This window comes from Pseudochaenichthys georgianus, chromosome 23, assembly GCF_902827115.2.
Source record: "Pseudochaenichthys georgianus chromosome 23, fPseGeo1.2, whole genome shotgun sequence".
NCBI classification, from domain to species: domain Eukaryota; kingdom Metazoa; phylum Chordata; class Actinopteri; order Perciformes; family Channichthyidae; genus Pseudochaenichthys; species Pseudochaenichthys georgianus.
The window spans coordinates 22035154-22053171 of NC_047525.1; the positions used below are offsets into that span (position 1 = coordinate 22035154).

Genomic DNA, 18018 nt, shown 5'->3' on the forward strand with positions numbered 1-18018 from the left:
TCTTCCAACGCCAGCTTGAGTTGCGCCTAAACGTCAAGCTCTGATTTATGGCTGCGTTGCCTACACTTGGCCCGGCTGCAGATCTGTTCGGTAGGTATCGGCTTATACTGGGGGGACAGATCCTACAGGAGTAAGCAGAGTGAAAGCGGGCACCATGGCAGAAAATGTGTTTCTGAGCAGTTACATTTTCATTTAGCCGACACTTTTAATACAAAATAACTTGCAATCAATTCTATAAGCCATGAAGATAGAAACTCAGAACAGCAAGAAACATGCAGGTACTATTGGTTAACATGAGCTAAACTATTTTAGTATTATTTTGTGTGTGTGTGTGTGTCACGTTTAATAGGCAGTCAAAACAGGTGAGTTTTTGTGTGAAAATATGTGTAGACTTTCTGCTGTCCTGATATCAATGATACCATTTTGGAGCTATGATAGCTAACGGGCCTTCTTTTGTCGAGGGGTAACATTCTCAGTGAGGGAGTGGCGAGATGATTGGCCGATGCAGAGCGAAGTGCACACACTTGAGTGTATGATTTCATGTCCTCGATGTATGAAAGGTTCACAGCACGGTAGGCCAGTAACAGTGTCTTAAAGTGTGATTTAGGCAGCCAGCGATACGAGAAGACCAGTGGAGCTGCTGCTGCTGCATTCTGGATGAGGTAAGACCGCCAGAAGGGAGTGGCAGTGGTCCAGACGTGAGATGACAAAAGCTTGGACCCGAACTACTTTGCCTTCTGGGTAAATATTAGACCTCCTGATGTTGTAAGTAAATAAGGACTTATTGTGGGTTGATGAGATTTTGTATAGATACAGTATATATTTTAAGTTAAGGTGTATGGAGGCACTTCATGGAACCACCATCTATCTCAAAATCATCTCAAAATCACAAGGCTTCCTTCATCCACCTGATGGCAAATAATTACATTTTTAGAAATGACATAAATAAGGTTTCTTTCACTGCCTTTAAACAATTTGCACTGCTCTTATATTGTTTTTGTGATGGCTTAAAAGTAAATGTCACTGTAGAAATACTCTGTTAAAATTCCTGCATTAAAAGTCTTATTTTTCTAAAATAATGTATGTATTGGCATCAAAAGTAATTTAATGTAAATCCTCCTTTTGTCCAATGTCCGATTATTAAATTATTACAACATTAAATTGTTTATCATTTTATGTTGCAACTGGTTTACAAGGAGCTTTTTTAATATTTATCTCCTGCCGTGTAGCTATGATGTCAAGAAGGGATCAATAAAGTTGTATCAAAACCTATAATAATACATGATTTGTTCATTGTATTTTTAAGTTGTAAGATAAATGCACTGGAGTTTAAGCGCTGCATTTGCCTCTGAATTGTAGTGGAGGAAAAGTATAACGTAGCAGGAAATGCAGCACTCAAGTAAAGTACCACAAAATGATACTTAGGTCCAGAACCTGAGTACAATACTCATTCACACCAACGGTGTTTCAGGGCGGGTTCGGAGCTGGAGCTTGAAAAGCACCAGGTTTTCCTGTTCACACCGCAGCGGAGCAGCCTCTTAGCTCCGGAATCCGGTTCATTTCGAGCACCAAAAAATTGTCCGGCCAGAGCAAAAGCATCGCATACGTCACGCTTACGTCGAGGCGGGGGCAGGGGCGGGATCAACTCCTAAACAACAACAAAAAGCCGGCGTTTTATCCAGCTTGTACACAACGATGGAGAAACGTAACAAGCAGCAGTGGTCCACTGAAGAGACCAGCTACCTACTGGGAATCTGGTCTTCTGAATAGGTACAGAGGAAGCTGGAGCACAATCGGCCATTGTTGTTGTTGTCGGTGTCAGCTGTGAGGGGTTTCCGCGTGGGTTGGCTTTATGAAGCAGGCACGCAAGCGGTTACGTCATGACGCAAACGATGACGCAATGACGCAGCACCAGTCGGATTCTGGGCGGTGTGAAAAGAGCCGGAGCTAAAACCGAAGAACTGGTTCTGAACCTGAAAAGCTCTAGCACGGAGCTTGAACCGGAGTTGCGTTGGTGTGAGTGAGGTAACTCTTCACCATTGGTGATAAGACACCGCCTGAAGTGATTTGAGTGAACAGGCCCTGTATACAATATATTTTTTAATACAGGTTGCTGTTAAATTCCAGTGTCAAACAGCAGGAAATAAATATCCTTTAAGTCCATCTGCGTGGAGAGTGTCTCTTATGGGCTCAGAACAGTCTCATAATACACACATGCGCACAGAAGGATTCACACTTGTATTTCATGATCCGCAAAAGGATTCAAACTTGTATTTCCGGATCCACACTTGTGTTTTTCAATGCACACACAAATGTATTCCGTTTCATATACATGTAAATAAAATCCAAATACAGAAAAAAGTTTTACATGTGTATTTTTGATCCTCACATATTTGTTTTCCGTTTAAATCCTCTGAACCTGCAAACACAAACAGCTTTCTGTGCACGGATCGCTGTGCATTCGTGTGTGGGTTTTTTGAGACTCCCCTGACGGTCAGCCGATTCGTACTTGTAATTATTTCTATCTATAGCCAATCAGATGTCTCCTCAATTCTAAGCCAATCACATGAGCGCGCCCCCACGAGGGTAGATTTCTTGCGTTCATGACGTAGTGCTTCATGTACGCATTTTGCGCAGTCCGGAGCCGACAGGTCCATGGAGCCTGCCTGCAGGCGCTAATGTCAGGACACCTCCACTCTCAGTACAGCGCCACTTTCCGAACAGGAAATGCACGAAAATACAAGCCTTTATATTATTAAGGTACAGCGCCACTTTCCAAACCATTGATGAATGCTTGTGTACACAAAAACGGCAGGCAAAACCGTTTTAAATGTGTGTTTCCTGTATGGCGAATACAGCTGCTTTATTTATGTCTGTATGAAGTTGTTGTGAGTGTGGAGGGAGCAGCTACAGGTTAGCTTAGCCTAATCGATCAGTGCACTACGAAGCCAGTGCTAGACAGTGACCTGTTAACGGGGGGAGCCCCGCCGGTCATTATCGGCCGATATTCACTCTTAATAGGTTGATCGGTGCTCACTATAAAGGCCGATCAGGAGAGCTGGATCTGATCGATATGGACATAAACGTGAGTGAAGTATAACCGGACGCCAGAGAGAGATCAGATCAGCTGCTGAGTCTGATGGAGACACGCTGCTCTGCATGAGCCTGATGCTCCTCCCTCTGTTTAGCGAGCTGACCGGACTGCGCAAAATGCGTATATGAAGTAATGTTACCCTCGTGGGGTCGCGCTCGTGTGATTGGTTTAGAATGAAGGAGACATCTGATTGGCTATAGATAGAAAAAATTACAAGTACGAATCGGCTGACCGTCAGGGGAGTCTCAAAAAACCCACACACGAATGCAAAGCGATCCGTGCACAGAACGCTGTTTGTGTTTGCAGGTTCAGGGGATTTCAACGGGAAACTAATAAGTGAGGATCAAAAATACATATGTAAAACTTTTTTCTGTATTTGGATTTTATTTACATGTATATGAAACGGAATACATTTGTGTGTGTATTGAAAAACACAAGTATGGATCCGGAAATACAAGTTTGAATCCTTCTGTGTGCATGTGTGTATTATGAGACTGTTCTGAGCCCATAGTCTCTGACATGCACAGTCAAGACAGACAAATGAGGTGAACATGCAACACGCTGTGGTGATGTTCATGCTGTTGGCATCTCCTCCAGCGTGAAAGGCCAAAGTGCCGAGTCCAAGTGAAGTCTGCCAGGCCATGTTTACATGAAGGAGTGGGAAACATATATAGTTCATAGCACTGCACTACTAGTTGCTCTTCGTGGCAGAAGCTGTCCATCTCTCCTCCTCCACAGGCACAATTGGATTGTCTGGTCTTATGGTGTTCCCTAGCAACCGTTATAGTTCCCTTCTCATTTACAATCTTCTCAATGTATGTGTGCCCACGGTTTCCTAAAATTGTCCCTGATCTGGTGGAAATGTGTTACACAATCACCCTCTTTTATGTTGCCGCCATGTGTTGTTGTTGACAAAAGAGAGTGGTCACATTAAAGTTTGCCATCAATATTTTTCCTCCAGCTTTTCCTAAGCTGAGCGTCTTCCAGGAAGTGCCAGTGGAAGCTGTCTTACCTTGTTTCGTCTTGGCTCTGCTTTCGCTTTTTGATGCCCTGCAGTAAAACCTCAACCAGTTGGCTGTAGATGCGAAATATAAAGTAACAAGAGCCTCCTTAAATAGAGGATCTTAACTGATGTGGATAACGTAGCTCGAATGATGCAAAATAAGTCACTTCTCAGCATTTCCTTCCTCTGATATGTCTTCTGACTGGCGTCATGTCTTTATGTAAAGTTCAGCTGCTTCACTTGTCAATGATGTAGCTCTCTGGCCAAGTTAGGAAGGCTGTTGTGTAGACGATTAATTTGTAGAAGTTGGTGTCTCGTGGCTGCCAAAGAAACATGTTTGTAATATTATATATCCCTGGCCTGTATACACTGTGTTAGAGTACACAGTGCCATTAGAGAAGGCCTGGCAAGGATCCTAAAACATCGTCACACAGTATAACGGATCTATTGACACACATAGTTTTAGAAATGGTAATAAAAATATAAAAGCTACTTTGAGTATTTCACACTCCACAGCGGTATGTCTGTAATGTCACACAGTAAAACAAAACCAATCTGTCCGTCGTCACGTCTCCCCATTGACAAGAAACGGCAGAAGAGTTTGCACAGTGGTGTGGCCCTCAACAGATCTCTGCCAGTCGGTTATGTGGACACACACACACACACACACACACACACACACACACACACACACACACACACACACACACACACACACACACACACACACACACACACACACACACACACACACACACACACACACACACACACACACACACACACACACACACACACACACACACACACACAGACTATTTGTACAACAGGCCTGCATGAATGTCAAACAGCACTGTCTGTGCCCACTGTTGCCACTTCTGTACAGTGTAAACTTAAATCTTCTAGCATTTTCTAAGTTTTCAAAGTTACACCCATGAAAAACAAATAAGCATCCAAAGATATAACTGGTAACACCTTAAAATGTCTTAATGTCTATATATATATATATATATATATATATTATTGAGCCTTGTACTGATTTTATTGAGCTGTGTACTGATTATTCTAAACAATTTTCAGATCCAGAGCAAGCCATAATTCATTTAAGGTAAGTGTCCATTTCAGATGTTCAACTATAGGTTGCAGTAAGTGCATTGTAATTGACTTTTTATCAAGTTTAAATTGTAGTCGTTGGACGTCGAAATCAGTTATAAGGGAACAAAGCTGAGAAAATCAGAAACCCTGATTTTTAAAACGACACAGTTTTACGACACTAGTCGTAGATTTGTATTGCAGTGCTGCATCATTGTTATGTTTAAAGTCACTAAGGAATAGACTTAATGTGACAAGTGAATGTTGCAGGTCATTTGAATCCCTGTAAAATATCCTGAACAAGTCGTAGGCCTACGAACTGAGCAAACGTTAGCATGTAGCCCCTCCATCCTCCTATGTCAATCCAAACAGAGTAAATCATATTTAACAAGAAACTGATTTGTGTTTACACCAGTTTAACTGAACATGTCAGTTTGTTTTGGAGAGGAAGAGGCCTGTGTGGATAATTTGGCTTCCAGTAACAAACGTCTGTATCTTCAATAACCAGAGAAACAAGCTTGGCAAACAGTCGCAGCTTGTCTATCATTCTGATTCACTTTTAGTGGCATCACATGGCATGTTATGCTTTTAAATCAGTGAGCCGGTGCACACCTTTCAGAGGTTAGTGGGAGTCATGTAGAAAAACACATTCGCATGTTATTCTCATCCTCTTTGTGTTTGTCCGGCCTCCCCTCAGGACTTGTCACCATTAGTAGCAACGGTATGTGAATGCTAATGCCCCTCGGCCTGGATGAGTGTAACATGCATTTATCATGTGAGGAAACTCTACATGTATACCCTTTTCTCCCACTTTGTGCTGGTGACCTGAACATGCCTTAAGGTGATCTACACTTTTCATAAAAAAGGAGGGTGAAAATGCCTTTTAAACAGATGTCAAGTATCTTTCAGCGTTCATTTGACTGCTAGACAAAGAGAGTGAGACTCTGGTATGATGGCCGTTAATGACAGGGGTCGTAATGTGTTTGAGACATGCTTGGTCTGTCCCGTGGTGGAGCTGAGTGATGTGGGAGGGGTGAGGGGTATTCACACACACAGCTGCCATGTGAGTTGTGCAGTAAAACATGTGATGTGAGTAGGTGGGCCAGTAATGATAATGTAATGTGCAGTGGGGCGTTTGACACCATGTCAGTTTCTGAAATGGGCAACCTGTCCCGTGTTGATGGCGGAGGAACACCTGTTTTTCATATTTGACATCCTGGATCAGAACCTTATATTGATTTTTTTTTTTTGTTGCATTTTCATGTCCGTCTTTTAGTCTGCCCTGTACAAATGTCTCTTTTAGGGGCATTTTAAGACTTTATTGATTGTAGTCTCTTTAGTGCAAGTCTCTCAGTCATGAATAGATGCAGACACAGTTTGAAGGTATAACATGGTAGAAAGAAAATAGTTCCTACATTATAACAGACAACTGATTATCTTGAGTTACCAGGTCATCATTTCTACAAGGAAACATTGCTGTTACTTTTCTAAATGTATTTCTTTCGTGGCTTTTTGAGTCCTACAAGCTGCCATCTACTTCCATCTTTATTCAAGAGAAGCCAGGCATCTCTAGGGCTACTAACTCCAACAATTGGTAACTCACAATAAAACAATCCACATCATTGAATAGCACTACAGGTAAAAGAAAATACATTATTTGGATTTGGGATGAACTGCCCCCCCCCCCCCCCCCCAATACAGTAAGATACAAATAAAAATAAGATAAAGAAATAAGATACCAGCAATAACATCAATTGATATTAAAAGAAAAAGTATGAAATGATCCTGGCAAATTAGAACAAACAAATCCGGAGAAAACAACTTTGAATACATTCCTACTATACTAGAAAACCCAATTTGCTGATGATTAGTAAGAGGCTACGTGTGACTTTATTTCAGGAATATTGAGGCTTTTGTATTTAATACAATAAAATAACTCTGCAGGGTTATTGTTTGTTTCTCCCATATCAGTCTGCAGGTTCCACTCCTGCCACTCAGTACCGCGGGTCGCTGTCGCTGCCATTTTTCCTCTTTCTTTCTGCACCGAATTGGCACCGACTGACATATAGTAGGGTAATGAGGAGGTCTCACTCTGACATATTATCCCTCTACCATAAGTAACATATAAAGATTGAAGTTTCACAATTCAACCATGCATGTTAGACAGATATACATTTACATCTGGAGCTAGATTGACTTTAACTATGAAAAGTACTATGCGTTTTAAAATGTAATTATTAAGTCACCGCGCCGCTTTATGCCGTATCGGTCTGGAAAGTGGGTTAGATTTTTTGCTCACGAGTGCGTTGTCTTTGCTAAATTATAGACAATCTTTGTTACTGGTTTCTGAGCTGGTGAGGAGGAGAGCGAGAATCCGTGTGGACCACAGCTTGCTGCTGCAGCGGCTCGGACACACACGCACACACTGGCCGGGCACACGCATACACACGCTCACACATCATCATTTTCTACAGCATTATCACACACTCACTGCCGGGGGAGGACACGGCCGACGGTGAGTTGGAACATCCTTTTTTCTTTCTTTGAAGATGGAGATTTGTTCTCCCCCGTTGTCTGCAATATCAACATATGTTGCTGGAGAATTATGGTGCAGTGGATGTGTCAAAGTCAGTTTTTTGGTGATGCTGCTTCACTGGGATGACCAGGTGCAAATATAATGGATGCCGATTGTCGTGTTTGATTTTGTGTTGTTGTGCTGGGCATCAAAGCAGCACTGCATGCATGTCGGAGAGGGAATGTGTTGATCTGCTGCTGCTGCTGCTGCATGGATGATGTGTTCAGGGTTGCAGCAGCAGGGCTGGTTAGAGCTCATTGTTGCTGCCGGCCGGTGCAGGCCTGCAGGCTGAGAGGATTATTTGATGTCTGCCAGTGATGCTGCCAGATGTAGCTCAGCTCCTCAAGCTGTCAATCCAATTGTTGTGACTTTAAGACACACAGGCTCTGTTGGCACATATTACATTCAGACATATATGAATAGTCAGCAGGTGTCTATTGATCCGTATGGGGGGTGTGGGCCTCTTTTATTATTATTGATCAACCTTTTTCATTGATTCTGCCATACAATAAACAAGAGGGCTCCCTGAAGTAATATTATTTGTGATGATATGATGCATGATAAAAGACAGAGAGGAGAGGACACCATTAAAGATGTGCTCTGCAGTTGGGAGTTGACATTGGATTGGTCATCAAAGGAGAATCATCTTTTGGATTGGATATCCCCACATGTTAAGGAATTCTTTGCATTCAGTATTGGTACTAAACATGATAATTCAATTAATATTTCAATACATTTCAAGCACAAATTGACAGTCTGGTTTTAGATTCTTAAATGTGATAATTTGCTGCTTTTCCTTGTCATATTTGATAATCATACTGACAGTGTGACTAGTTTTAGACTTTGCATGGATATAATTTGATTTATTTGACCCTCAACCTCGGTTACAGGCAATATTGAAAGAAATACTCTTACACTTAAGTAAAAAAAGGAATACCTCAGTAGTAAACAAGTCAAGTAAAATGTCACTTAAGTAAAAGCACTGAAGAAGTATCATCTAAATGTACTCAAGGGAAGCCAAGTACACATTTTTGATGTGATATTATTCAGTTTAAGTCACTTACCAATGCATGCAAGAGCATACGTTGGGATTAGTGGTAGTAGATGTGTAGTGCAGTACTGCATCATATCACTTTTTTTAGTGTCAAGAGAATGTAGAGAAATATATGTATAAAGTAGCATAAACAGAAATATTCATCTAAAACTAATAGTATATCAAAATCGTACTTTAGTACTGCATTGAGTAAATGCAGTTACATTCCAAGAGTGTGAATTGGTGCCTATAATAAGGCTTTAATATAGGCTGCTCAGTTGCAGTGAATGGGAATCCCTCTGTTGCAGCTGCTCTATAATGCTAACATTAGCCCGCTAACCTACATTCCCAAAGTTCCTGTCAGCAACTCAAGTTATATTCAGCAATATTGGAAGATGAAGCTCTCTGCAGTTGTTTTCTAACCTTTTGTTTGTGAAGCAATAAAGAAACATTAACTGCTTGATTTGAGGTTATTCAGCGCAGACAGTGAAATGTCACAGAAGGAAAAAGCAGGTGTAAACAATCACATTTAACGAGTGGGTGAATCCCATTAAGACACTTGAATAGAGCGCAGCCCTTGTTAATGTTGTGAGTAACACCTGTGCTTTCACATGTAACCCATCACTTTATATCAATTAAAAAATACCACACATAATATATTTCACATTTTAAGGCGAGATACTTCATGTACTGGTAATTGTGTGAGTTTGGCTTCTTTTCTGCTCCACATAACATGACTTTCACATTGGATGAAAGACCCAGAATTCACATACAGGTGTATTTCACCAACTTTGTCAATTTGCATCTGTATATTTCTCCTTAATTTAACAATATTTAGCATCAGATTTAAACAAAACATTTCCAAAAACACAGTGGTATCTGTGTATTTTTATGTTTTATTTAAAAAAACGACTGTAGCCTAAGAAATGACTTTTATCATTGATGTTTCTTTTTTGAATAATATTAATTTCTATTCATTCTGAAAACTCCACTTAGCACTGACATACGACAAACTCCAGTTTAATTCTTTTTGATACGTTTGACCAAAGCTTTGTTCATCATTAATAACCTTATTTTTAGGACATTTTATTTCTAAAAATATGGCTTTTTGGATCTACGTAGTCATAAAAAGAGATATCCAAAATCCCATACTCTTTTTGTTTAAAATGTTAAGACCTCTTTTTCAGAAATCCATGCAAATAAAATTGTATTTAATAAGAAAATGCCTCATTTGCATATCGACATGTTGAACCAAAGAAAAGTCTTGGTTACTAGACACAGTGTCTCCCCTTCGATACTGAACCGCTCCATTCATCTTAATGTATAGGGCTATTAATCAATTACCAGTGGGAGTGGAGTACATCTCCATTTGAGAATGAAACTCACGGGATGATGTGGCATGTCATGGCAGGTATCGAGCGTTGGCAGCACCATCACCATTCCTGAGCCCCCCCCCCCCCCTCCCATCACAAGACATCACCTCACCTTGACAACTCCCCAGCACTGAGCCATTACTCAGGGGGGCAGACGCGGCGTCCTCCTCACTCTCCCAGCTCTCCCATGTACCCACGGCCCGTTAGACACAAAGTCAGGTGACGGAGCGTATGGCGAGTTTTCATTCTCATTCTGTCTCCTTAAGTGATGACACGATTTTCAGACAGGGAGCGATGTGCAAGATTGCTTGGCAGGCTGTTTGGGGATTATCAGGTCCAGGTTAAGCTCTTTAATTTCCCTCAGGTGACATTGAAACTGTAGATTTTATTTGCAGGAAGATTGGACGCCAAAGAAAACACTTCAATCACCGGGCCAAAGTGGTTTTACTCTCTTAAACCTCTTGTGTACGTATGGCAATTCTGATACACTGGCGTAGTTTTATTACATATTCTTCCCATCATATTCTTGATTCTTTACCATTAAAGTTTGGTCTGTAAAATAAAATAGCAAAAACTGCGTGTCACAGTTTCCTAATGCCCATGATATGATATATAAAAGGGTTTGAAAGAGTGTTTTGTCAGCTCTGTCCACAATTATGTTTTGCAATAATCATCATCAAGACATATTATACAAGTAATGAAAAAGGCGTGTTCTAAAATTCACTTAAATAAAAAAGTGTTCTGACCCAAAAGTCCAAAACTGAAAGATATTGAATTTTAAGGGATAATAATTAGAGAAAAAAACGAAATAAATCTTTATATTTAAAACTTCAACCAGCCAGTTGTGCTGTTCTTCTTAACTTACCTTAACTGTATATCGACAGAAAGGTAACAACTCGTTATCAAGCTGCATATTAGCATCGTTATCAGCTCACAGGTCTGTTTGAGTTTTTTAGGAGCCCAAACCATCCTGATATCCTGACGACATGCTGTGTGAAAATCAGGTTTCACATCTGCACTTTCCAGCTGTAGCATGCTGCTAATGTTGTGTGCACTGCACCACTTCGGGTACCGCTGCAACTAGGAAACATTAGTTTTTAATGAATCCCTAAGGATCGTTAAACTATATTCGCAGCCTCCACTGAGGATGGAGATGATGCCGTCCTGTTTCTGTCTCAGTGTAGTTTCATTAACCCCTGTGACGTCTACGTGACCACTGTGCACGGAGGCTGCAGCCAAATGGATATAATGAGCTCCACAGAGTCTTCGGTGTGCTTTATGTTAATGGCCTGAGCCCCCTGCAGCGATGATGGGGAGGTAAATAAACTCCCCCACACCCTTGCCTCTCAGCTGGACATGTTTGGGTTGCTGTTTTCATTAAGTGACCAGGACACATTACATTAGCATGACTGGCTGCAGATTGATGAATTGGTGAACAGGGGACCGTTAAAGGGTCTTTGCTGCTGGTGGTGTTTCTGAACGAGCAGACGCTGTCCTCCCGGCCTTCCATCAAAGACAGATGGGTTTTTGTTGTTGATTGTTTTTTTAGGAGATGATGTTGTTGCTTGGAGATGGGGAAGACCCAGTTTCTGCACAATAAGGCCAATGAGGAGTGTGTTAGTCAGGCTTTGACATGAGGGAGATACTGGTGGTGTTTCACCTATGTGATTTCTTTTTAATGATTTTGTGGTTTGTGAACACTAACCTAAGATGGCACAGTTAATTGATCAATCAATTAGTCAATCAGAAAGAGGGGTTAGGACAGAGGAGGAGAGGAAAGGAGATGGGATCAAGAGGAATGGAAAGTTCAAGAAGAAGCAATGGAGTGGAGAGAAAAGTAAGGGAGATAATTCAAAAATAGAAAAGGAATGAGATAGGAGAAGGGAGAAAATAAAGGAGGGGGGTAAGGGGGAGGAAAGGAGAAGGCAAGGTCAGGAAAGGAAATAGGAGAAGGAACAGAATGGAGGAGAGGAGACAAAACACAAGGAGAGTAGGGAAAGACGACAAAGAAGAGGTAAGGAACGAAAATAAAAAGGGTAGGGGATAAAGAAACAATGAAAGACAAAAGGAGAAGAACAAAAGCCTAGTATAGGGGAAAAGTGATAAAAACAGATGTGCAATGACTGAGGAAGAGGAGTAGAAGTGATTGGAGTGGAGAAGAGTGACATCCTGCTGCGATCACCAGCTGTGCCAGGACACATCTGAAGAAGAGCAAGAGACTGGAGACTAATATAAGGAGACATATCATCACGCACACACACACACACACACACACACACACACACACACACACACACACACACACACACACACACACACACACACACACACACACACACACACACACACACACACACACACACACACACACACACACACACACACACACACACACACACACACACACACACACACACACACACACACACACACACACACACACACACACACACACACACACACACACACACACACACACAGTTGAAGTGCCACACGTAACGTTAGATGTCTTCAGAGGTCAATCATTAATACATGATTTGTCCTATAAATGTCTTTTGAATAGAAATGGTTCTTGTTATAGTATGTATCAGGAGGTTTGGGTCTGATGGGAGTTTTGTGGATCAGGTGGACAACAGATGGGACAGTGGGTGAGAGCAGAGGAGCTGCCAGACTGGTAGTAGTCGAGTGTGAAAACATACCAGCAATATCCGTCTGATTTAATTGTATATACTGAGCCATATGCAGGCAAATATGACTTGTTTCTAACATGGCAGACCATTTTAAATCCTGTTGCACTCATAAGAAAAGAAAATATTTGACAGGAAGTATATAGAAAATCCTAATATGTATAGCTTTATCAAAGGCACATGATAGATGATGCCAGCTTTAAGGGGAACAAAGGAGGAATGTTTCAATCTCAGTGGTGGGAGCTTACATCTTTGTACAGTAGGCTTACACATAATGTTACCCCCTCATCCACCAGAATCTTTGTCACAGCTCTAAAATGATTAGTGCGGATTTGGGTCAAAGAAGCCATTGAAGAGCTCTTCTTATCACATCACACACCCAGTTGGTTCAAGGCGCCGGTGTGTGTGTGTGCACCTTCTTTCATGTGCTTCTTTCACATACTGTAGGTAGAGATATTTTTACCTCCAGTCATCAGGAGAGTCCTTACACATGATTTGTAGAGTGTATATATTGCTGTTTGAGGTGTTTCATTGGCCCGAAGACATGTCAGTTTCCACATCTTAAAGTGGCTTTATGCTCATTTTCAGTTTCATATTTTATGCCTCTACTGGGACATTTGTCCATGCTTTAATGTTCAAAAAGGTTCTGAATGTTGGTCTTTGTGGTGGCGTTCCTAGTAGTTAAAAATAAAACTCAAATGTTCAGCATCTGTTAATCCTCAATGTGTGTGTGGTGGGAAAAAGCAGGTCCATTTGAATGGATGTGTCCTCGATCCTACTTGTCTGACCCCACAGAGAAGGCCTTTACGAGGCCAGCCCCCCTTCAGTAAGTGCCCATCTAGTCTCACTGAAAGAATGTCTTTGTAGAAAAAGATACACTGTCCAGAGAGCAGAAGAAGAGGATGGAGAAGAGAGGCAGTGGAGAAGTCATCCATCAGCTTAAGTTGTGTCTGTTAGCGGGTAAACCAATTAAAGACAGACATATCCTTGTCTTTATGGGCCTTGAGGAGAGACAGACGGAGTCATCTTACATCTGTCTTGTTAAACATAATTTGTTTATTCCAACTTTGTATAATCCTCATGCTCACACTGTGTGGTGCAGGGTGAATGGAAACCCCCATATGACACACACTTGCATACATGAGGTATATACAGTACAGGGCTTAACCAATTAATTGTAATTACATATTAAATTGGTTGTGATTTTGTATAACACACAACTGCCTCGGTGGATTAGAAGCTCATAGAAAATATATAATGCAATATTCTGTAAAGCACATTTCAATACAAGAAATGGACTTGGAAATAGACATCAACAAGGGCACAGAGTTTCATAATTAATTGATACAAAGTCAAGGTAACACTTGATGGTAATAATATTCAAAAGATTTAAAAAAGACATTTAATATAAAACATACCAATGAGAACCACTTTATAACAGTGAAATAATATAGTTAAAAATAATACAATTTGACCTACATTTTTTCAGTGTTCAAACCCCCACTCACTCAGTAAAAATAGATGTAGTACCTACATTTGCAGCATGCACATCAATACATCAAAACCAACTCGCCCCCTGTCTTGATTATATTCATCATATATTTAAACGGGAAAGGGCAAATATTAACTTTTTGACCGATATTGTTTTTCTTCTGCATCTGCTGTATCAATGATCTAATTATCTAAGAGGATCTATCCTGATGTTATTTTGGGAAAGCGAACAGTGCTTCACTTGAAACATCCTGTTTGAAAGACAAAATGTCTGTATAATATCTGAAACATGACAGGGAATAAGAGGTTTTGGTTTATTGATTTAAAAGCCAGATCAGGTACACAGTACATAAATCCATATTAATAAACAGTGAGTGCTTGTTTCCTGTCAACAGAGCCGATGCATTGCAGGCTGTGGGTACTATGACTTACTGTTAGTCATTCCCTGTTTGTTCTTACTCAGCATCATTTGATGCCTCTGGATGTTGGCCCATAAAAGTCAATGGCGTTTCACATCAGTGATAATGCCCCACCCTGTCACTCTGTCCTCTCCCTCTCTTTCTCACTTGAATCTGCTGCGCTGGCGTTTCTTTTGGGCCTGCCCAGATACTCTGCATTGTCCTCTAATGGCGCTTTTCCACTGCAGGACCTAGCACGGCTTAGCACAGCTTAGTTTGGCCTTGGTAGGCCAGGCTCACTTTAAGCTGCGTTTCCATTACAGTTTAGTAACTGGGGTAGTTACTATAGTAACGCAGTGTAGGCGGGGCGATCGGCTGTTCGGCGGGCGGAGCGACGCTGCGTAAAACTGCCGTGACGTCATCTTCAATGCGAACCACAAAACCAAAACATCCGCCGTTAGCCGTTAGCCCACAGAGCTCACAGCTCCTCATATCTGTTCAGAAACTAGACAAAAGTTAAACAAGTACAAACCACAGACTGCCTGTGTCATGGTGAATACAGTCACTGGTTTATTTATGTCTGTAGGCCGTTGTTGTGAGTGTGGATGGAGCATATACAACGTTAGCTTAGCCTGATCAATCCGGTCTCCATTCAGAAAACACACACTGCCTGCCGTCTGTCTGCTGACCGGTATCAGTATGTTGTTCTTCGGCATCATTTTGAAAAGTGTATTACAATGAAATCACGGTGAAATATGTTCATGTTGTTGTAGTTGTAGCCCGCTTGCCAGCGATTCTCTCTGACCATTCAGCAGTCGAGAGAGTTTACGTCACCAGTTTATCATATTCAGCCCGGTTGTTGGCCCGGTAAGAACCTCGATTTCGGAGGGCCAGAAAAAAGGTGAAGAAGTAGCCCCGAGCGGAAAAGCAAAAAAAAGCGGGCCGGGCTTAAACCGTGCTAAGTGCTGCAGTGGAAAAGCACCATTAGAGCCAGGCTGCTTTACTTACCTTCCCTTTTTGCACCCTAATGCACCCACGGCTGATGTTGTAGCACTTTAGCTTATTGGACGTGAGATATGAGGCATCTGTAGATATCGTTTTAGCATTAAACAATCCTATGTGTGATCTTTTCTCTGAAACCCTGTGTGTGGTTGTGATAAAAAAAATCACGAACAGATTGTAATCAGTGCATTTTCTCGTGAATCAGCTTCTACTCACGGTCTCCTGATGTCTGATCTGTGGAGAAGAGATAACCTTGACCAGACTGCAGATACACAGCGATGATACTCAGATTGAAATCAGACACACTGTAGTAAGGGATTATATGAAGGGCCTTAAGAGATTTATTTCCAACTTTCACTCGATATGTCACCATCAGGATGTCACAACATGAGTTATTATCTTGTCAACTTTAATGGTACCATACTTTCTATCCTTTAGAATGTTTTGGCTATTTATAATTGTACAATTGCTACAAATGATAAAAGAAGCACTCCATCTGATAATAGGCAAACTCAAAAGTAATTTCTTTGATGCTGCTTTTAATTGAACTATTCACATCTTAGACTGCACTGTAACTTGTCTCCATGTATTTTTTCTTTTAATGTTTATTTTATTATCTTTTCTTTTTAATGACTGATTTTAAATGCCATTTTCTTAATGTCTTTCATTTTTTGTAAAGCACTTTGAATTGCCTTGTGTTGAAAGGTGCTATATAAATAAACTTGCCTTTTGATCTTGGCTCATGAAGATACACAGCATATGCTCTACATTTGAATCGTTTTGTTCATCATTTACAATAATGGCTATATGTTGGTCAAAGATGAACCAGCATGAACGTCATTTCTCAATCTGTAAAGCCAAATTAACTCTCTGCCCTCTAAAATACAATTCTGCTTAACTTTTCTTTTAAATAATATAACTGTTTCCTCGTAGCTTCTAGGCTACACAGATTATTAACTGATTTAATGACTTGGCTAGAAGCCAGTAGCCATAGTTTTAGCACGATTGCCAAATTACTAATGAACATCTGTGATGTCCTTTTTTCCACTTCATGTGGCAGGGCATGAAGTGGAGGGTGAAATTGTCTGATGTGGAATTGTCTTTTAACACAAGTCATAAAGAATGGGCTACTGAGTTTATATGTAAAAAAGGAAAGATTTTTAATTGATTATCCTGGAAACTTGAACCACATGTTGTAAACACAACACTGACATATTGGCACCACACACTGTAGCATAGCTATAGCCTAGCGCTCAAGTTAGCCAACATTCAATGCAACATTAGCATTTATGTGGTGTCGTGTTCCTTGAAACGTGACACATTTAAGACTGTTATCCACTCTTCCCTTTAAGCTCTGTTTTGGTTTTTATTCCACCAACTTCAAGGAAAATTGTTAGCGATGTAGCTGCTAAATGCTCCATGCTAACATTTAGCATGGAGCATCTGTTTGCTGTCTGGTACTGGCCAGGTAGCCTAGCATACAGGAACAGGAAGTTATCGCCTAAAACAAAAGACACAGAAGAGACCTGCATTGGGAATCAAAGCAGTAAAGTTGCTTGGCATTGAAACCAAAAAATTAGATAAAATATTGTTGGAACATTTTTGTTAGCATATTTCCGTACCTAATTTGAGTGTTAGCATACATGAGTGAGAAAATGATTCACTGTCGGTTTGTCACTCATGTTATGAACTACATTGTACACATACATTTGATTCATTACCATTATAGAAGTATTTATAAGAGCAGCTGATGTTGATGGTTTGCAAGCTATATAGACTTTTTCTTACTTAAGCTGATAGCATGAGTAGGCAATCTCTCTAACATGGCATACACCCAATTCTTCAAGTATATTGTTCTCTAATGGAAATGCAATAGACTAGAGACAACCTTGTTGTGCCTTTTTAAAATGACCTTATCTAATATGACATTTAAACATATCCAAAGTCTTTAAGTCATAATGTACTTTCATGGAAGCGCTGCATGGCTCAGCACTACTCATGTTTGCCCAGCTTTTTCCACCCCAGTGTCCTCCCAGAATTTTCCCACCATATGCTACACACTGTCAGTATTGACTCTCAACCCACTCTCTCTCTCTCCTCCACTCTCTGCTCTGGTCCATGACTCAAAAAGCCCGTTTAACCTTTACCCAGCGCTCCGTTGCTACCCCAGTTGCCGCGAGCAGCAAATTTAGATTTTTGTCGTGGTTCGTTTTTACGGAATTGTTGGGGAATATAGCTGTCTGTGTGACTGCTGACATTTTGTTCCTTTT

The 18018-nt window shown here is 40.9% G+C and overlaps 1 protein-coding gene across 8 annotated transcripts in view; it reads left to right on the forward strand.

Moving 5' to 3' along the window:
* Positions 1-7562: 7562 nt before the first annotated feature.
* nrcama (neuronal cell adhesion molecule a) overlaps positions 7563-18018 on the forward strand; it is a 60746-nt gene continuing 50290 nt past the window's right edge. For all 8 annotated transcript variants that reach the window (XM_034075054.2, XM_034075055.2, XM_034075059.2 and 5 more), the window contains exon 1: positions 7563-7704. The gene's annotated coding sequence lies outside the window, so the exon portion shown is untranslated. The remainder of the gene's footprint in view (positions 7705-18018) is intronic.